This window comes from Bombina bombina, chromosome 1 (genome assembly GCF_027579735.1).
Source record: "Bombina bombina isolate aBomBom1 chromosome 1, aBomBom1.pri, whole genome shotgun sequence".
NCBI classification, from domain to species: Eukaryota; Metazoa; Chordata; class Amphibia; order Anura; family Bombinatoridae; genus Bombina; species Bombina bombina.
Window position 1 is genome coordinate 1,092,866,636 of NC_069499.1, and position 22,897 is coordinate 1,092,889,532.

Here is a 22,897-nt window from a genome sequence, read left to right on the forward strand (position 1 = left end):
TGATCTTTGGGGGTTAGTGTTAGTTTTTTTTAAGGGTTTATTGGGTGGTTTTTATTTTTAGCTTAGGGTTTGGGCTGAAAAAGAGCTAAATGTCCTTTTAAGGGCAATGCCCATCCAAATACCCTTTTCAGGGCAATAGGGAGATTAGGTTTTTTAGGTAGGTTTTTATTTTGGGGGTTTGGTTGTGTGGGTGGTGGGTTTTACTGTTGGGGGGTGTTTGTTTTTTTACAGGTAAAAAAGCTGATTTATTTGGGGCAATGCCCCGAAAAGGCCCTTTTACGTGCTATTGGCAGTTTAGTTTAGACTAGGGTTTTTTTATTTTGGGTGGCTTTTTTATTTTGATAGGGCTATTAGATTAGGTGTAATTAGTTTAAATATTTGATACTTTCTTTTTTATGTTGTGTAATTTAATGGGGTTTTTTTTGTAATTTAGTTGTATTTAATAAATGTAATTTAGTAAGGTTAGGTTTTAGTGTAAGGCAGGTTAGGTTTTATTTTACAGGTAAATTTGTATTTATTTTAACTAGGTAGCTAGTAAATAATTAATAACTATTTACTAACTATTCTACCTAGTTAAAATAAATACAAACTTACCTGTGAAATAAAAATAAAACCTAAGATAGCTACAATGTAACTATTAGTTATATTATAGCTAGTTTAGGGTTTATTTTACAGGTAAGTATTTAGTTTTAAATAGGAATTAATTCGTTATTAACAGTAGGTTTCATTTAGATTTATTTTAATTACATTAAAGTTAGAGGGGTTAGGGTTAGACTTAGGGTTAGGTTTAGGGGTTAATAACTTTGGTCTAGTCTCAGCGATTTTGGGGGCAGCAGATTAGAGGTTAATAACAGTAATGTAGATTGTGGCGATGTTAGGGACAGCAGATTAGGGGTTAATAATATTTAACTAGTGTTTGGGATGCGGGAGTACGGTGGTTTAATATGTTTATTATAGTGGAGGCGATGTCCGGAGCGGCAGATTAGAGGTTAATAATTTTATTTTATTATTTGCGATGTGGGAGGGCCTCAGTTTAGGGGTTAATAGGTAGTTTATGGGTGTTAGTGTACTTTTTAGCACTTTAGTTATGAGTTTTATGTTACGGCGTTGTAGCATTAAACCCATAACTACTGACTTTCAGTTTACGGTATGGATCTTGACGGTATAGGGTGTACCGCTCACTTTGGCCTCCCAGGCAAGCTCGTAATACCGGCACAAAGGAAGTCTCATTGAAAAAGGACTTTTGGAAAACTGCGGTAGTTACGTTGCGTTACGGCCAAAAAGTGTGCGGTGCAGCTAAACCTGCAAGACTCGTAATACCAGTGGTAGTGAAAAAGAGCCTTAACACTGCTTTTTCACTCATACCGCAAAACTCGTAATCTACCCATAAGTTGTTTTTTTTGTTAAACAATATCTTGCTCTTCATCACAGTAGTAGATCTGCTCATACCTATCTATTTACTTGTGTCGTCCATATATTTACAGTTGTATGAGTTTTGAAATTTTGCTTGAACTCTTTACAGCATATATTGCACAGCAGAGTGCTTTCCTATATATATATATATATATATATATATATATATATATATATATATATATATATATATATATATATATATTTATATATATATATATATATATATATATATATAGTATAATATTAATTTTTATATATATATATATATATATATATATATATATATATATATAAAAATTGTTCATCTCAAGTATGGCAATACTTAGATGTGAATAATTATATTCTTTGGACACTAGGACAGTAGATGTGAGCAATGTTTTATGATTGATCAAATTAATCCAAATGTGAAAAATTGAAGAATAACTAAAAATGTGCAGCCAGACCCAGTCTCAATTTAATCCCCAACTGCTGATTTTGATAAAATAACTGCTTTATGCAATTTGTAGAGCATCTGTCAGCACCAGAGAGAAGATAGAGTGAGTGACAGGCAGCTGGCATTCTAGAGAATATTTACTTGTGATTGGCTGCAATAGACAATGTGCATTGCATTTCTAAAGCTTACAGGTCTTTTGTTTAGACATGGTCTGCATTTTCCCCCATCAGATCAGTATAGACGTATAGAGACCTGATATATTGAACTCCTTATTATGGGGCCTAATTATTATAGTGCAAGCGGACATGATCCGATATTGCGGATCATGTCGGCTGCACATAGATAAATGCCGACAGCATACGCTCTGGGCATTTATCATTGCGCCGCTAGCAGGGGGTGTCAAGAAAACCGATCATATCTGATCGGGTTGATTTCTGGCGATGTCTGTCCGTCGCCTCAGAGCAGGTGGACAGGTTGTGCTTCATAACTTCTGTTTCTGGCGAGCTGAAAAACGGGGCAACAGGCTCCGTATGAAGCTTGATAAATATGCCCCTATGAGTGTAAGTTTAGTGGTAGATTGTTGTGGCATTTGAAAAAAACAAAAATAAATGCTTAATACATTTGATCACAGGCTCAGAAATAATAGATTGTGTTATGGGTAATATCTAGACTGTCACTATCACAGTAATATTTAAGTGATGCTGTCATGCTGATTTCAGATGCCACTTTCCTGTCTCTCTCAGACGTTTGTTCATTGTCCCCATTTTAAGGGAATACCTGAGAAATACCTCACGTAATATCAGCTGTGCTACGGAGTTATGGGGTTGCAATGACCAAGTAGATTACAGCTAGGTTTAGCAATGCATTGCTAAACCTAGCTATAATCTTCTTAGTAATTGCGACCCCATATCTCCGCAGCGCAGCTGATATTAATGTGAGGTATTTCTCAGGTATTCCGTTAAAACTGCTGGGACAATAAATGAAAGGCTGATGGTGCCATGGTTAGGGTTCCAGGATGCAATCGCAATGCACTGACTTACCTCTTCCTGACTTCCTTCCACTTCACAGACAGTCCCTGTGTTACTGGCTACATTCACGCAGACAGCTCTTACCTCCTTCTTTCCTGTTCTGAACGCTCAGCAGCAAATGTTTCAGAGCGTTGCCATGGTAACCCGTGGCAACACTCTGATTTAAAACTGAAAAAAATTCTGAAAAAAATTAAGGTTGTTTGAAAAAAAAAAAGTTGTTAAAAAAAAAAGTTTGTTGTGCTGAAGATGGGACCCCCTTGAGGGTTGGACCTGCTGGGCCCGGTTGCAATTGAGACTTCTGCACCACCGGTGGTTACGTCCCTAAAATTAGATAATATAAGTAAATTGGAAAGTTGTTTAAAATTGTATTTTCTGTGGAATTAGGATAGACCCTGATATCAGCTTTTTACTTAACATAATAACATAGTAGATTATGTTAAAAGATGATAAAACCTCATTCAAGTTGACAGATCCTGCTTGATCCCTCATTTTTTCATAAAACTTTCAAGCAAACTGATGTCAATATCTTATAAATAGAATAGATGCAATGAAGTCTGAGCTTGCAACTAACCATTACTCTTAAGCTCAAAAGAGAAAGAGGCTGAATATAAGACTATGGGGCCTATCTATGAAGCTCCAAATGGAGCTTGATGCCCCGTGTTTCTGGCGAGCCTGCAGGCTCGCCACATACAGCAGTTATGAAGCAGTGGTCACAAAGACCGCTGCTCCATAACCTGTCCGCCTGCTCTGAGCCGCAATTAAACCCGATCGAGTACGATCGGGTTGATTGACACCCCCCCTGCTGGTGGCCAATTGTCCGCGAGTCTGCAGGGGCGGCGTATTGCTCTCCGTATTCAGCGAGGTCTGGCGGACCTGATCCGCACTGTCGGATCAGGTCCGCCAGACATTCATAAATAGGGGCCACTGTCTTCTGAGCTCAGTCTCAGAAACGCCATGAAATGGACTATAAACATGGAGATTTTAATTAAATGAAATGCTAAATTATGCATAGTAAAACAATTTTGAAGTACACATTCACTATTTATTTTCACCCTTTTTTGCAATTTAAGTCTGAAAATTGTGGAATTTCCAGTCCTGGAAATTGAAAGAGCACATGGCAGGCTTCACAAGCCTAAATTTGCCACATATCTCTCCCTAATTTGCAGTTTGATATCTTATCATTTCTGTTATTTAGACAATAGGGTCGATTTAACAAGGGCCGAATGGCCTCTGTTTCCCTTGAGCCTTCACGCTTGCCGGAAACAGGAGTTAAGAAGCAGCAGTCTTAAGACCTCATACACCACCTCTGAGGTACAGCAATCTGCATGATCCTAAACTATTTAGCTGATTGACACCCACTTCAGCGTATCATGTCCGCCAGGCATTGTTAAATCGGCCCCAGTGATTCCAGATAAGGAAAGTGGTGGGTGATATGTGACCATTGAAAAGAAATTGTGTCAAACAAGGTTTTGATCTGTTCTAATGATTTTCAGACTCTTCTGATATTTTAATCTATTGGAAGACTGCAAAAAAAGTTTAAATTACCAGATATTTACTGCCTTTTTAGGGGTTCAACTAGATTTTACTGGACCCCAGGCCAAAGGCTATTGCATCCCCCCTGCTTCAACTGCACCCTTTCTCCATTTGCAAAAGCTGAGCTGGCAGCCACATAGGATAAAGAGTTGCTTCTCTTTCACTATGAGTCGCCCTTGATGCCAAGGTATATGTGCATGCAAAGCCCTTCTGTATAAATATAGTGGCGTGTTTTTTGTTCAGTAACTCTATAATGGCCGTTTGGAAACCCTACAACTTTATTGTAAAGACAGATCAACACACTTTCCTTATATTGTGAGTTGTAGAGGGCATGCAGAGGGGCCAGGCATAATGCATAGTGCAACCCGAGCCCCACCAGGCTCACCTGATGTGATGCCACAACTGATTGCACTGCCAGATGGACACCTTGCATTGTGGGGCCAGTCTCAATTGCAACTTCAGAGACCCCTTTTGCTAAACATCTGTGTCCTTTCAAGCCTCCTACCCTTCATACCCTTCATACACCTTTAAGTTCCTATTATTTAAATTTATATACAAAACAAAAAGGGGGAATTTGTTAAACTATGAATGAATTTACAAACTATTTTTTATTTCTAATTATTATTAATATTATTATTATTATTTATATTATTAATATTACTATTCATTTTTAAAGTGCTGTAAATATCTTTGCACTGGGTACACAGGTATACAATAAAAAAGATTAGTGATATGATGCAAAAAACATTACAGACTAAATAAATTACAGGAGGAGGAGGGCCCTGCTCTGAAGGGCTTACAGTCTACAGGGGCAGAGACATAAGCTTTGGGATAGTTTTTCACATGGATTGTAATTGCAGCAGTAAGTCAAGGCAGTTCAAGACATAGGATGAAAAAAAAAAGAGTAGAGATTGTAAGCCTTTCTGAATAAATGGGTTTTCATAGAGAATCTGAAGCTATACAAGGTTGTAGACAGTCTGATGGGGTGGGGTAGAGAGTTCCAGAGGACAGGAGCAGCATGTGAAAATTCTTGAAGGTGAGAGAGGGAGGTAGAGATAAGAGGAGTGAAATGATGTAGGTCAGAGTTTGATCGAAGAAGACAGCTTGGGTAATATTTTGAGATGAGAGAGGAAATGTAATTGGGAGTGAGGCTGTTGAGTGCCTTATAAATTAAGGTTAATACTTCGATTTGTATTCTAGAGTGTATGGGGAGCCAGTGTAGAGACTTGCAGAGCAAAACAGTGGATGTAGATTGGTGTCTTAGGTAGATGAGTCTAGCTGAAATATTCTTAATAGATTGGAGGGAGGATAGGTAGTAGTGAGAAGGCCATTTAGAAGTAGATTTTTATTAAAAAAAAAAAAAAAAAAAAGCTTGACAAAATAAGGGAATGAATTAGTATTTTTAGAACAGCAAAAGCCAAACTTTTTGGAACCATAAAGGCACTTAAAGGGACAGTCTAGTCAAAATTAAACTTTCATGATTAAGATAGGGCATGCAATTTTAAACAACTTTCCAATTTACTTCTATTATCTAAATTGCTGAATTCTTTAGATATCCTTTGTTGATGAAATAGCAATGCACATGTGTGAGCCAATCAGCAGCTACTGAGTATATCTAGATATTCTTTTCAGCAAGTGATATCAAGAGAATGAAGAAAATTAGATAATAGAAGTAAATTAGAAAGTTGTTTAAAATGACATGCTCTTTCTAAATCACGAAATAAAAAATTGGGTTTCATGTCCCTTTAAAGGGACAGTCCAGTCCAAAAAAACCTTTCATGATTTAAATAGGGCATGCAATTTTAAACAACTTTCCAATTTACTTTTATCATCAATTTTGCTTTGTTCTGTTGTTATTCTTAGTTCAAAGCTAAACCTAGGAGGTTCATATGCTAATTTCTTAGACCTTGAAGACTGCCTCTAATCTGAATGCATTTTGACCACTAGAGGGCATTAGTTCACGTGTTTCATATAGATAACTGAGCTCATGCACGTGAAGTTACCCTGGAGTGAGCACCGATTGGCTTAAATGCAAGTCTGTCAAAAGAACTGAAATAAGGGGGCAGTCTGCATCGGCTTAGATACAAGTTAATCACAGAGGTAAAAAGTGTATTTCTATCACAGTGTTGGTTATGCAGAACTGGGGAATGGGTAATAAATGGATTATCTTTCTTTTTAAACAACAAAAATTCTGGTGTTGACTGTCCCTTTAAAGTCCCAGAGAGTTCAATAGCAGTTCTATATTAGGATCCAGATGAACAAAGTGAAGCTGCAGCAGCTTTATTCTATCTTCAAACAGAAATATTTAAAGAAATGCCTAGAAGACAGCAAGAAGGCACAGCATCATGTAATCCATATGCACATCAATGAATTGAGAATGGTAAGAAACACACAAGAATCTAAAAAGAAACTCCTGGTAGACCTATTATTGAAGAAATAAATAGTATTACAGATGAAAGGGGGTGAGAGAAAGCGCAAACAGAGTAGATTAAATACCTGGTAAGCTCCATGTACTTTTTACAAACTACTCACAAGATAGTAGGTGAAAATAAGCACATAAGTAAAGTTGTATCCTTGAGCAGCGTCCAATGAAGAGAACAGCTTCTGTGGTTATAAGCATTTTATTAATGTTTAAAACAAGCACTAGCTTTGTATATATTAGCAAGCCGGCTACAGCAGGTGGAACCTATAAATTGAGAACACACCTTGCCTAGCCGTATGGCAATACAATTTTAATACAATGTAAGCTGGTCAAGTATAAAGTACATAACACATATAAACCCCTTAGTTATATTGTTGCTGCAACACACTGCTAGCAAACAAAGCTTCACAGGAGATTATGTCTAAAAACTGTTAAAACTCAACGTACGTTTCATTGCATTACATAGGAACTTTTTCAAGAGTATGAACATGTGTTTGTATTCAATGTTTTTAAAGCCCTAAACAGGATGTGGAGGTATGGCTCAAAGGAAAGTTCTGATTGGGTTTCAACTGCCCAATCCGATGTTAGAAACATGATACAACATGATGACAGAGTGATTCACAATATACTGAACCTGCTAATAGCAAAAACAATAGTATGCCATTTACAATCCGGTTGAAATTTTAAAAGTGATTCGTTTTTTAAAAAACGTTGAAGCTATATTGTTAACATTATTATTGTATATTAAGAAATTGATATTACCATCAAGGCTAAAAACAACCAACCGTTTCTGTAGAATTCTTAAAAAACAATAATAAGCGTAGTCGTTAATATATAATAGTGATCAATAAGGAAATATTCTCCTGCACCCAAAAATTTTTTTACAGCTCAGCGGGTGTCAAGAGAATCATTGTTGCTATTATGAATGGACAAATTCTACCTAAGTAATATATATTGAATATGTGAATTATTACAACCTAAACGTAAATTGGAATCCCAATTATATTCAAGCTATGAAAAAATAACAATTAATACAAAAATATGTATATAACGCTTTTAAATAAACATATTTATATTTTCATGACAAATTAACTGATAATATATAAAATATGTGAACAAAATATAATAAAAATATGATACTAAGTTAAAATCTATATATGATAAAATATGTATTTAGTTATACTAAACTTATTGTTGTATAAAGGAATTAAGGGTTGAAATGTTAAAAATTAAAAAAACATTAGTTTATAGCAATATGAATTGTTTCCCCTTATGGTTTTTAACACTTAAAAAACTTTATCTGTATTAAGTAAAAAACGCTTGTATATCTAGGTCTACATTGAGACCATTTGGTTGGAGACTATTTAGTGTTTTTATCCAATAAGTTCTTGTTTCCTCAATTTTAACAATATATTGGTATCCCACTTGTCAATGGGAACCCATTCAACAACTTTAATTTTAAGACTTGTGGGGTCTTTATTATGAAAGAATTTAAAATGAGCTGATACACTATGGGTCTCTAATCCATTTTCTATATTATTTAAATGCTCTCTAAATCTATATTTTATTTTTATTTTTGTTCTCCCGATATAGATTAAATTGCACGAACAGGACAATTGATATACTACATGTGTTGTTATGCAAGTGCATCTATTTTTGCATTTAAATTCTTTACTTTTATTAAAATTATGGAAACTGGTATGATTGTTACTAATGTGAGGGCACATCACACAGTTTTTTACTTTACAACCATATAGGCCATGTACGCTTCCAAACCAATGAGTATTATTTTCTTTGGCTTTATTTTTTTAATTTTGTTGATGCCAAGTGGTTTATTTTCTAAAACAAACTTCAGGAGAAGGACCTAAAATATTCTTTAAAATTGGATCCAATAATAACACTTGCCAGTGTTTGTTTAAAATCTCTCTTATCTGGTGGTGTGCCATATTATATTTGGTTACAAATTTGGGTTTTGAATCTGTATATAAAGTGCTGGTGTTTTTCTTTTTATATTTAATAATACTGTCCCTATCCATTTTATCTACTTTGTCTTTAGGTTTGGACAAAAGTTGATTAGTGTAGCCTTTTTCACTAAATTTTCCTGTTCGTCTCCTTTGTGCAATTTCGTTTTTATTAGTTGATATTGGCCTGTCGGGATATTATTTTTCCAACATTTCAAATGGCCACTATGCACATTTAGGAGTCCATTGCGTTCTGTAGATTTCCTATAGTTTTTCACTGCCACTAAGTCATTTTCATTATTTACAAATAAGGTTAAATCTAAAAAATCTATTGATACATTTGAGAAATTATGTGTGAACTTTAAATTATAATTATTATTATTAATGTATTTGGTGAATTTTTCCACACTGTTAGTGTCTCCTTGCCAGATTATTACAATATCATCAATGCATCTATAAAACTTAATTATATGACTGCCATGGGGATTATTCGCCCATATATGATTTTCTTCAAAATCTGCCATATATAAATTGGCATACGAGGGTGCAAATGTAGTCCCCATGGCATTTAGAAAAAAAACAATTTTTCTAAATCCTCACAAACCAATTTATTATAAGTTTTTATATACTCACTCTGGCTGTTTTGAGGATAAAATTTGGATTTCCTTTTTAGGGAACAGTGTTGTTTAGTTCCATCAATGTCTTCATGAAGAGACAGATTAATTAATTCAGTATCATTTATCACTGTATTTTCATCTTCTAATTGTGATGGATTACTTACAATGAGATCCTGTAGAATTTGTATCGTACTAGAATTCTGTGTTCCTAAGGTTTTTAAATTTTTACAATTATTATATTCAAAGTATCGTTTTAGTGTAATGTTACGTATATATCTTTGGGGATCTATATATACTTCAAAATCATTTGGTCTTGTTTCTGGAGTGAAATTTAGACCTTTAGAGAGGAGCAGTACTTCAGTATCAGTGATTTTTTTACTTGATAAATTGAAAATTGGCACACTATTTTTTCTTAATTACATCTATTTCTGTTACTTTTGTCTATATTTTCTCCCCCTCTGTTCCCTCTATATCTTCTAGAGGACGCTTTGGTTTTCTTGGGGTCTCTAAAGTATACAGGGAGTGCAGAATTATTAGGCAAATGAGTATTTTGACCACATCATCCTCTTTATGCATGTTGTCTTACTCCAAGCTGTATAGGCTCGAAAGCCTACTACCAATTAAGCATATTAGGTGATGTGCATCTCTGTAATGAGAAGGGGTTGGGTCTAATGACATCAACACCCTATATCAGGTGTGCATAATTATTAGGCAACTTCCTTTCCTTTGGCAAAATGGGTCAAAAGAAGGACTTGACAGGCTCAGAAAAGTCAAAAATAGTGAGATATCTTGCAGAGGGATGCAGCACTCTTAAAATTGCAAAGCTTCTGAAGCGTGATCATTGAACAATCAAGCGTTTCATTCAAAATAGTCAACAGGGTCGCAAGAAGCGTGTGGAAAAACCAAGGCGCAAAATAACTGCCCATGAACTGAGAAAAGTCAAGCGTGCAGCTGCCAAGATGCCACTTGCCACCAGTTTGGCCATATTTCAGAGCTGCAACATCACTGGAGTGCCCAAAAGCACAAGGTGTGCAATACTCAGAGACATGGCCAGGGTAAGAAAGGCTGAAAGACGACCACCACTGAACAAGACACACAAGCTGAAACGTCAAGACTGGGCCAAGAAATATCTCAAGACTGATTTTTCTAAGGTTTTATGGACTGATGAAATGAGAGTGAGTCTTGATGGGCCAGATGGATGGGCCCGTGGCTGGATTGGTAAAGGGCAGAGAGCTCCAGTCCGACTCAGACGCCAGCAAGGTGGAGTTACAGTACTGGTTTGGGCTGGTATCATCAAAGATGAGCTTGTGGGGCCTTTTCGGGTTGAGGATGGAGTCAAGCTCAACTCCCAGTCCTACTGCCAGTTTCTGGAAGACACCTTCTTCAAGCAGTGGTACAGGAAGAAGTCTGCATCCTTCAAGAAAAACATGATTTTCATGCAGGACAATGCTCCATCACACGCGTCCAAGTACTCCACAGCGTGGCTGGCAAGAAAGGGTATAAAAGAAGAAAATCTAATGACATGGCCTCCTTGTTCACCTGATCTGAACCCCATTGAGAACCTGTGGTCCATCATCAAATGTGAGATTTACAAGGAGGGAAAACAGTACACCTCTCTGAACAGTGTCTGGGAGGCTGTGGTTGCTGCTGCACGCAATGTTGATGTGAACAGATCTAAACACTGACAGAATCCATGGATGGCAGGCTTTTGAGTGTCCTTGCAAAGAAAGGTGGCTATATTGGTCACTGATTTGTTTTTGTTTTGTTTTTGAATGTCAGAAATGTATATTTGTGAATGTTGAGATGTTATATTGGTTTCACTGGTAAAAATAAATAATTGAAATGGGTATATATTTGTTTTTTGTTAAGTTGCCTAATAATTATGCACAGTAATAGTCACCTGCACACACAGATATCCCCCTAAAATAGCTATAACTAAAAACAAACTAAAAACTACTTCCAAAACTATTCAGCTTTGATATTAATGAGTTTTTTGGGTTCATTGAGAACATGGTTGTTGTTCAATAATAAAATTAATCCTCAAAAATACAACTTGCCTAATAATGCTGCACTCCCTGTATAGATGAGTTTGTGATTTTTGGTGATTTTGATGTAAAATGGACTGTCTCCAAGGGGGAGTGGCTACAAATTTACTTCTATTACCAATACCTGTTTTTTTGGGGGGTTTGGTTTTATTTTTATATTGTTGTTTAAAGTAGTGATTAGTCTCTCTAGGTGGTTTTGGTTTTGCCCCTTGTTGGTACCAGCGAGGAGATTCTGAATTTTGATTCCTTAAAGGATCAAATCTATTTTCTGCATTATCAAAATTAAAATGTGTGTCATGTGAATTAATTTTGGGAGTATTTATCTTTTTGTCTGAGTAATCCTGAGTATTATATTGGTTTTTGTTATGATTTTTATTGTTGTTATAGGCATTTTGTTTTTCCTTTCTTTTACCTACTTTGGACGTTTCTATAGTGGTTGCTTGATGTTGAAAAGGTCCTGATTTTTTCCACTGAGTATTAGTATCTGGATTACTCTTATAATCAGGATGATTCTCAACTGAATGGTTTTGCTGTGTATTTTTGTTTTTATATGTATACACATGATATCTCTCCTCAATTTCTTTAATTTGTTAGTTTCCAATTTCTTATTGCTGATGTCAATTCTATTTTGAATATTGCTATTTAACTCCTTCCACTTTTCTATTGATTGAAAAGTCTGGAGAAACCTTGTGGATTTCAGAAACCTGACCTTCTATTTATCTACTAGAGACCGTACCAAAAACAAGTGTTTTACAATACAGATTGACTTTTATTTAATATTTTTCATATTAATGTGGTAAATGAGGTAAATGTGAATTGTTATATTTTATAACTTTTGATTTATTGCTCTTATTTCTAATATCTTTCGGCTAGATTACAAGTTGTGCGTTAGGATTAAAAAGCAGCGTTGAGAGGTCCCAACGCTGCTTTTTAACGCCCGCTGGTATTACGAGTCTTGAAATGACAGGCTCACCGCTCACTTTTTTGGCTAGACTCGGAAATACCGCAAATCCACTTATGTCAATTGCGTATCCTATATTTTCAATGGGACTTGCATAGCGCCGATATTACAAGTCTAACCAAAAAGTGAGCTGTAGACCCTCTCCTGTCAAGACTGATACCGCATTTAAAAGTCAGTAGTTAAGAGTTTTACACTACAATGCATAAAACTCTTAACTAAAGTGCTAAAAAGTACACTAACACCCATAAACTACCTATTAACCCCTAAACCGAGGCCCCCCCCACATCGCAAACACTAAAATACATTTTTTAACTCCTAATCTGCCGAACCGGACATCGCCGACATTATAATAAATATATTAACCCCTAAACCGCCACACTCCCGCATAGCAAACACTAGTTAAATATTATTAAACCTGAATCTGCCTGCCCTAACATCGCCAATACCTACCTACATTTATTAACCCCTAATCTGCTACCCCCAACTTTGCCGCCACTATAATAAAGTTATTAACCCCTAAACCTAAGTCTAACCCTAAACCTAACACCCCCTAACTGAAATATAATTTTAATAAATCTAAATAAAATTACTATCATTAACTAAATAATTCCTATTTAAAACTAAATACTTACCTGTAAAATAAACCCTAAGATAGCTACAATATAACTAATAATTACATTGTATCTAGTTTAGGGTTTATTTTTATTTTACAGGCAACTCTGTATTTATTTTAACTAGGTAGAATAGTTATTAAATAGTTATTAACTATTTAATAACTACCTAGCTAAAATAAAGACAAATTTACCTATGTTACAATTACACCTAACACTACACTATAATTAAATTAATTACCTAAACTAAATACAATTAATTACAATTTAAAAAAATTATCTAAAGTATGAAAACCCCCCACTAAATAACAGAAAATAATAAAATAATTACAAGAATTTTAAACTAATTACACCTACTCTAATCCCCCTAACAAAAGAAAAAATCCCCCCAAAATAAAAAAGCCCTACCCTACACTAAATTACAAATAGCCCTTAAAAGGGCCTTTTCCAGGGCATTGTCCCAAAGTAATCCGCTCTTTTACCTGCAAAAAAAAGTACAATACCCCCCCAACATTAAAACCCACCACCCAACCCTACTCTAAAACCCACCACCCAACCCTACTCTAAAACCCACCCAATACCCACTTAATAAAACCTAACACTAGCCCCTTGAAGATCACCCTACATTGAGAAGTCTTCACCCAACCGGGCCGAAGTTCTCAACGAAGCCGGGCGAAGTGGTCCTCCAGACGGGCAGAAGTCTTCATCCAAGCTGGGAAGAAGAGGTCCTCCAGACAGGCAGAAGTCTTCACCCAGGCGGCATCTTCTATCTTCATCCATCCGGCGCGGAGCGGCTTCATCTTCAAGACATCTGACGCGGAGCATCCTCTTCAAACAACGTCCAACTGAAGAATGAAGGTTCCTTTAAATGATGTCATCCAAGATGGCGTCCCTTCAATTCCGATTGGCTGATAGAATTCTATCAGCCAATTGTAATTAAGGTAGAAAAAATCCTATTGGCTGATGCAATCAGCCAATAGGATTGAAATTCAATCCTATTGGCTGATCCAATCAGCCAATAGGATTGAGCTGGCATTCTATTGGCTGATTGGATCAGCCAACAGAATGCAAGCTCAATCCTATTATCTGATTGCTTAGATTAGATACAGGCTTCTAAGAAGCATGCCCCCTTTCCCTATACTTGTCATTGTATTTTGCTAATAAAGTTGCACGGTGATGTCATCACGTCATTGCGTGTTACATCACCACGAAAAACGTGAAGCCCCAGTGATGCCTGTCACTGTAGAGGGCTGATCACCTGGGTAGGAGGCTCTGAGACGTCGTTAGCACCAGAGTGGGAAACTCTACGATGGCTCAGAGCCATCGTTAGCACTCAAGGGGTTAAAAAAGTGAACAGCAACAACTTTTTGAATTACAGGAGTTGTCATCTTATCGGGTGGAAAAGGAACATTCCTTTCAGCCAATTTAGGAGAGTTAAATGCAATTGCTCTGAAATTGGAAAGCTTGATCTTCAGAGTTTGATTTTTAATGAAGGATATGCTCCTAATTTGGTTAAAAAAAATAGTTATCTCAGAGCTAAGAAACTTGACAGGGAGTCTATGATTTCTAATACTTCCAAGGTAAATTAGAGGATGAATGGTAACTCATTTTTTATCACTTAATATAACATAAGTTACAGACAAATTCAAATAGTACTGGAAAAACATTGGCACATTTAATTAAGGGACCCTATACTAAAGGAGGTATTAGAAGTCAAACCTAAATGTGTGTTTAATAGAGTTACAACTATTTAAAATAAAATAGCTCTGAGTAAAATAGTCAAAGAATTACACACATAAAAGGGGTAATGGTAAAATCGGTCTCATAGGGGCATATCTATCAAGCTCCATATGGAGCTTGAAGCTCAGTGTTTCTGGAAGCCTTCAGGCTCGCCAGAAACACAAGTTATGAAGCAGCGGTTTAAAGGCAGCTGCTCCATAACCTGTCCACCTGCTCTGAGGAGGCGGACAGAGATTGCCATAATTCAACCCAACCGAATACGATCGGGTTGATTGACACCCCCTGCTAGTGGCCGATTGGCCGTAAATCTGCCAGGAGGCGGTGTTGCACCAGCAGTTCACAAGAGCTGCTGGTGCAATGCTGAATGCGGAGAGCGTATTCCTCTCTGCATTCAGCGAGGTCTGTCAAATATGATCCGCAATGTTGGATCATGTCCGCCAGGCCTTTCATAAATTGTCCCCATAGGGTTTATAGATATGGACACAAAATATGTAGTATGTGTCCATATATAACTCTTAAGGCAACATAATTTTAGTCTGATACTACTAAGGGAAACTTCCAAATACAGCAATATTTGTCAAGAAGTTCCAAAATATGTAGTTTACCTCCTCACTTGTAAATGCAGAAAGCAATATATTGCTCACTCTTGTCAGCCCGTGAGGCATAGGTGGGGTGGACACTGGAGAAATATTGTCAAGGGATTGAGTAAACATAGTATCTCTAGACACAGTAGTACCTCCTGTTTGCACCCCACCCGCAGCTTAAGTATTACACCTATAAAAAGTTTTGAGGGCAGTAGTGGGCATGAGAGGTTCTCGATAAATAGGAAGACCTATTAGATATATAGATTTGTATCTATTTTTCCCTCTGGGAATAAAAAGGTCATGGACACTGCTGCATTCCTTCAACAGAGACATTTGGTTATTTTTGTTGCCACTTGATCTTTGATTTTGGTAGTAACATTATTTGGTGTGGAATGATTGTCATATGTGATTTTATGGAGCTTTTGGGAATAATGAATATTAGAGTAATCGTACAAGCTCACTATTATTTTATTTATATTGACATGTAGGGGCATTAAAAAAGGTTAATTGTTTTATTCTAGAAGATATTCACATTATAGGATATTTTTATTATTTGATTAGCTGGAATCTTGTAGAGCCGTAGGCATTTTGTATTTTATTTTTTCATTCAATTTATATAGTGAACACTTAACAAATATTTTCTATTTAGAGAGTGATTTTCACCATAAATACTAGTAGAAAAGCAATTACTCATTTTGATTAACATGATATAATTCTTTATTACCATGAATAGGGTAGACTTAGGGTACTAATTTTGTTCTAATGGTCTTAGATTCATTCATATAATTGGTCTGTGGGAGTAGGCAAAGTTTTTTATTTTGTCATTGGTTGTTGGGCATGTTTTGTGACACAGATGTTTCTAAGAATTGTTTATGGTGAGCTATGTCTTGTTATGAGGATTTGAGTCATATAGAGAATGAGAACGAATCTCCAGTTTTAATATTCATTTAGAATTTAGCATGAATATAGACCAATAATGGTGAGAATAGTTTTGGCTACCAATGGGGTGATCAATATTTCTGTTGGCCAGTAAGTTGGAGTTTTTATAGTGGACCTGCCCCTGATGGGCAGATTTCCTGACATGTATGTCTTCCAAATGCTACACTATAATTCATTTTACCATAGCGAATTAGTAAGAGCCATCAAGTTTTTAAATTTGTGTTACATCATTTGTAAATTGAGTGTTTGCTGATCGTGGGGGAGGGAGGTATATTGGTTACCTTTTTCATATAGAGTGGAATTAACTTAGTAAGGGGCAAAACACTGAATTGGATACATTTCACTATGACTAATCATCTACACCTGATTATTAATTAATTTGTTTGTATCAGTATTGGGCTACTATGTGACCTTAGGGATTGGGATCTGACATTTTATGTAATATGATTGGTTAAATATGTATATATAAATTCAATGTGTGCTTTTATTATTATGCCTCATGAAACGGCAGGATGACCACTGAGAAACGCATCGCACATTTTAAGGGCTCACATGCTGAGTTCCTTTTTTACTGATGTTTTAGTAAATATTAATAATTAATTAATCATTTATCAACGTTATTGCTACAGTTTGTACTATTCCAGTTTGGGAGTTGTATCACACCCTATGGAGGGTCCTTAGTTCTTAAGGCTGCTATTCAGTAAGCTGATCCATTGTAGAGAAGCCAGTCTGCTCCTACTAGCGTATAAGACTGGGTAAAGAGATGAGTTAGGGCAGGGGTTAAAGAAGCAGAAAAAGCAGAAGAAGTTGTAAAGTGATAGGGTTAAGTGGACAGGTTGTGAGATGAGCAGAAGAAGAGTATTAGGTCTTCTTTCTCTGTTACAGGAGAAAAGTAACAACAATTTTTGTTATTAGAAAGGAAAAGTAGGATGGCTAGGGAGATATGTCTTTTCTAATTGTTTCAATTTTATTTTTGATGTGATCGGAATAGCCTGAGTTTGGTAGTGGGTGGAGGCGCAGAGAGACATAGAAGGGAATTAAAGGTTGAAAACAGTATTCTAGAGTTGGATGCGTGATTTGACACGAGGGAGGAGAAAGAGGTGTATTTGGTCAGGCTGAGGGCAGAGTTGTATGACCTGGGAATGAATTTTGAATGCAGGAAATCATCAAGGGTGCATGATTTTCTCTACTAATGCTCAGCAGTCTGTGAACTTTGCTAAAGATAGCGTGTCTGTTTGGTGTGCCATGGTTGTCGTTGAGTGCATGATGCATGGTGACTAGTGATTTCGCAAACCTAAAATTTTCGGTTCGCGAACGGCGGACTCGAACTTCCAGTATTGTTCGCGAACGTGCAAACCGCCATTGAATTCAATAGGCAGGCGAACTTTAAAACCTACAAGGACTCTTTCTGGTCACAATAGTGATGGAAAAGTTGTTTCAAGGGTACTAACACCTGGACTGTTGCATGCTGGAGGGGGATCCCCGGCAAAACTCCTATGGAAAATTACATAGTTGATGCAGAGTCTGCTTTTAAGCCATAATGGGTCTAAATCAACTAACATTCCCAAAGTCGCTGTCTCAAAACATCCCGGACAGAAGATTGATAGTGATAGATAGGATAGATAGATATACATAGATTGATAGTTAGATAGAATCGATAGAAGAGAAATAGATAGATTTGTTAGATATATAATTACCCTAATAAATTCTAATAATCAAACATGCGTTCTTGGACCCAACTAGCTTGTGTCAATTAGTACTTTTCTTAGCACTTTAATCCCTGTTCCCCCCCCCCCCTATCGGGGGAGTTCTATATGGCCTGCCAGATTACCCTGAAAAATTATAATAATAAGACATGTGGTCTGCTACCTATTTTAACGAGGTTGTGTTTTAAGTACTACCATTCTTAGCACTTTAATCTCTGTAACTCCCCCTATTTGGTGAGGTCTATATGGCCTGGATGATTACCCATACAAAATATAATAATAAGACATCTGCTCTTGGTCTGTGACCCATGGTAACTATGTTGTGTTAATTAGTAATGTTCTTCACATTTTAATAGCTGTTACTCATACTCACCCTATCGGTGGAGGTCTATATGGCCTGCATGATTACCCTTACAAAATATAACAACCAAACATATGCTCTGGGACCCATGGTAAGTAGGTTGTGTTAAGTAGTACTGTTCTTTGCATTTTCATACCTGTTACAACACCAAATGGTGGCAGGTCTATCTGGCCTTCATGATTAGCTGCACCCAAACCCAAAAAAAAAGCCGAGTGGTCTTAGACTAACACCCATGGCTAACTCGGTTGTTTCAATTAGTACTATTCTTAGCACTTTCATCCCTGTTACGGGCGGTCTACATGGCCATCATGATTAGCCGAACAAAATACTACAATCCAACCTTTGCTCAGTCTTCATAGGCCCTTCATTGTCTGTATTTTGATAGTACAGTTCTTATTATTTTTATAGCTGATACAACACCGAATGGTGGCAGCTCTATATGGCCTGCATGATTAGCCGCACCCAATACAAAAATAAATCCAAGCGGTCTTGGATTAACACCCATGGCTAACTCTGTTTTTTCAAGTAGTACTATTCTTAGCACTTTCATCTCATCATCCCTGTTACTTCCAGGACTCTCGGTGGTGGTGGTCTACATGGCCATCATGATTAGCCTAACCAAATACTACAATCCAACCTTGGATCAGTCTTCCTAAGGCCCTTCATTGGCTGTATTTTGGTAGTACTGTTCTTATTAGTTTAATAGCTGATAAAACACCGAATGTTGTAAGCTCTATATGGCCTGCATCAATAGCCGCACCCAAAGCCAAAAAAAAGCCAAGCGGTTTTGCACTAACACCCATGGCTAACTCTGTTGTTTCAAGTTCTACTATTCTTAGCTCTTTTATCTCATCCCTGTTACTTTCAGGACTCTCGGTGGTGGTGGTCTACATGGCCATCATGATTAGCCTAACCAAATACTACAATCCAACCTTGGCCCAGTCTTCCTAAGGCCCTTCATTGGCTGTATTTTGGTAGTACTGTTCTTATTAGTTTAATTGCTGATACGACACCGAATGTTGTCAGCTCTATATGGCCTGCATTAATAGCCGCACCCAAAGCCAAAAAAAAGCCAAGCGGTTTTGCACTAACACCCATGGCTAACTCTGTTGTTTCAAGTTCTACTATTCTTAGCTCTTTCATCTCATCCCTGTTACTTCTAGGACTCTCGGTGGTGGTGGTCTACATGGCCATCATGATTAGCCTAACCAAATACTACAATCCAACCTTGGCTCAGTCTTCCTAATGCCCTTCATTGGCTGTATTTTGGTAGTACTGTTCTTATTAGTTTAATAGCTGATACGACACCGAATGTTGTCAGCTCTATATGGCCTGCATGAATAGCCGCACTCAAAGCCAAAAAAAAGCCAAGCGGTTTTGCACTAACACCCATGGCTAACTCTGTTGTTTCAAGTTCTACTATTCTTAGCTCTTTAATCTCATCATCCCTGTTACTTCCAGGACTCTCGGTGGTGGTGGTATACATGGCCATCATGATTAGCCTAACCAAATACTACAATCCAACCTTGGCTCAGTCTTCCTAAGGCCCTTCATTGGCTGTATTTTGGTAGTACTGTCTTCCTTTTGAATAATAGATTACAGGAAAGGCATTGATTTTAGAATCCCAGAGATCATTTATATGACCCGTGAAATAAAAAAAAAAAATCATTAGATATCCGTTACACAATTATTTATCCTCAGGCCTTTTAAATACGAGGGTCCCGGAGCCTCAAACGAAACAACAGCATGAAAGAGGAGATATGTCATCCTTTTGAATAAAAGATTACAGTAAAGGCATTGATTTTAGAAACCCACAGATCATTATTTGCAACCGTGAAATTAGAAAAAAACATTGATTACACACCCGTGACACTTATTTATGCTCAGGCCTTTTTAATACGAGGGTCCCGGAGCCTCAACCGAAACAACAGCATGAAAGAGGAGATATGTCATCCTTTTGAATAAAAGATTACAGTAAAGGCATTGATTTTAGAAACCCACAGATCATTATTTGCAACCGTGAAATTAGAAAAAAACATTGATTACACACCCGTGACACTTATTTATGCTCAGGCCTTTTTAATACGAGGGTCCCGGAGCCCCAACCGAAACAACAACATGAAAGAGGAGATATGTCATCCTTTTGAATAAAAGATTACAGTAAAGGCATTGATTTTAGAAACCCACAGATCATTATTTGCAACCGTGAAATTAGAAAAAAACATTGATTAGACACCCGTGACACTTATTTATGCTCAGGCCTTTTTAATACGAGGGTTCCGGAGCCTCAACCGAAACAACAGCATGAAAGAGGAGATATGTCATCCTTTTGAATAAAAGATTACAGTAAAGGCATTGATTTTAGAAATCCACAGATCATTATTTGCAACCGTGAAATTAGAAAAAAACATTGATTACACACCCGTGACACTTATTTATGCTCAGGCCTTTTTAATACGAGGGTCCCGGAGCCTCAACCGAAACAACAACATGAAAGAGGAGATATGTCATCCTTTTGAATAAAAGATTACAGTAAAGGCATTGATTTTAGAAACCCACAGATCATTATTTGCAACCGTGAAATTAGAAAAAAACATTGATTAGACACCCGTGACACTTATTTATGCTCAGGCCTTTTTAATACGAGGGTCCCGGAGCCTCAACCGAAACAACAGCATGAAAGAGGAGATATGTCATCCTTATGAATAAAAGATTACAGTAAAGGCATTGATTTTAGAAACCCACAGATCATTATTTGCAACCGTGAAATAGAAAAAACATTGATTACACACCCGTGACACTTATTTATCCTCAGGCCTTTTTAATACGAGGGTCCCGGAGCCTCAACCGAAACAACAGCATGAAAGAGGAGATATGTCATCCTTTTGAATAAAAGATTACAGTAAAGACATTGATTTTAGAAACCCACAGATCATTATTTGCAACCGTTAAATTAGAAAAAAACATTGATTAGACAGCCGTGACACTTATTGATGCTCAGGCCTTTTTAATACGAGGGTCCTGGAGCATCAACCGAAACAACAGCATGAAAGAGGAGATATGTCATCCTTTTGAATAAAAGATTACAGTAAAGGCATTGATTTTAGAAACCCACAGATCATTATTTGCAACCGTGAAATTAGAAAAAAAAATTGATTAGACACCCGTGACACTTATTTATGCTCAGGCCTTTTTAATACGAGGGTCCCGGAGCCTCAACCAAAACAACAGCATGAAAGAGGAGATATGTCATCCTTTTGAATAAAAGATTACAGTAAAGGCATTGATTTTAGAAACCCACAGATCATTATTTGCAACCGTGAAATTAGAAAAAAACATTGATAACACACCCGTGACACTTATTTATGCTCAGGCCTTTTTAATACGAGGGTCCCAGAGCCTCAACCGAAACAACAGCATGAAAGAGGAGATATGTCATCCTTTTGAATAAAAGATTACAGTAAAGGCATTGATTTTAGAAACCCACAGATCATTATTTGCAACAGTGAAATTAGAAAAAAACATTGATTACACACCCGTGACACTTATTTATGCTCAGGCCTTTTTAATACGAGGGTCCCGGAGCCTCAACCAAAACAACAGCATGAAAGAGGAGATATGTCATCCTTTTGAATAAAAGATTACAGTAAAGGCATTGATTTTAGAAACCCACAGATCATTATTTGCAAACGTGAAATAGAAAAAACATTGATTACACACCCGTGACACTTATTTATCCTCAGGCCTTTTTAATACGAGGGTCCCGGAGCCTCAACCGAAACAACAGCATGAAAGAGGAGATATGTCATCATTTTGAATAAAAGATTACAGGAAAGGCATTGATTTTAGAAACCCACAGATCATGATTTGCAACCGTTAAATTAGAAAAAAACATTGATTAGACACCCATGACACTTATTTATGCTCAGGCCTTTTTAATACGAGGGTCCCGGAGCCTCAACCGAAAAAACAGCATGAAAGAGGAGATATGTCATCCTTTTGAATAAAAGATTACAGTAAAGGCATTGATTTTAGAAACCCACAGATCATTTATATGACCGTGTAATAGAAAAAAACATTCATTAGACACCGGTTACACTTATTTATCCTCAGGCCTTTTTAATACGAGGGTCCCGGAGCCTCAACCGAAACAACAGCATGAAAGAGGAGATATGTCATCCTTTTGAATAAAAGATTACAGTAAAGACATTGATTTTAGAAACCCACAGATCATTATTTGCAACCGTTAAATTAGAAAAAAACATTGATTAGACAGCCGTGACACTTATTGATGCTCAGGCCTTTTTAATACGAGGGTCCTGGAGCGTCAACCGAAACAACAGCATGAAAGAGGAGATATGTCATCCTTTTGAATAAAAGATTACAGTAAAGGCATTGATTTTAGAAACCCACAGATCATTATTTGCAACCGTGAAATTAGAAAAAAACATTGATTAGACACCCGTGACACTTATTTATGCTCAGGCCTTTTTAATACGAGGGTCCCGGAGCCTCAACCGAAACAACAGCATGAAAGAGG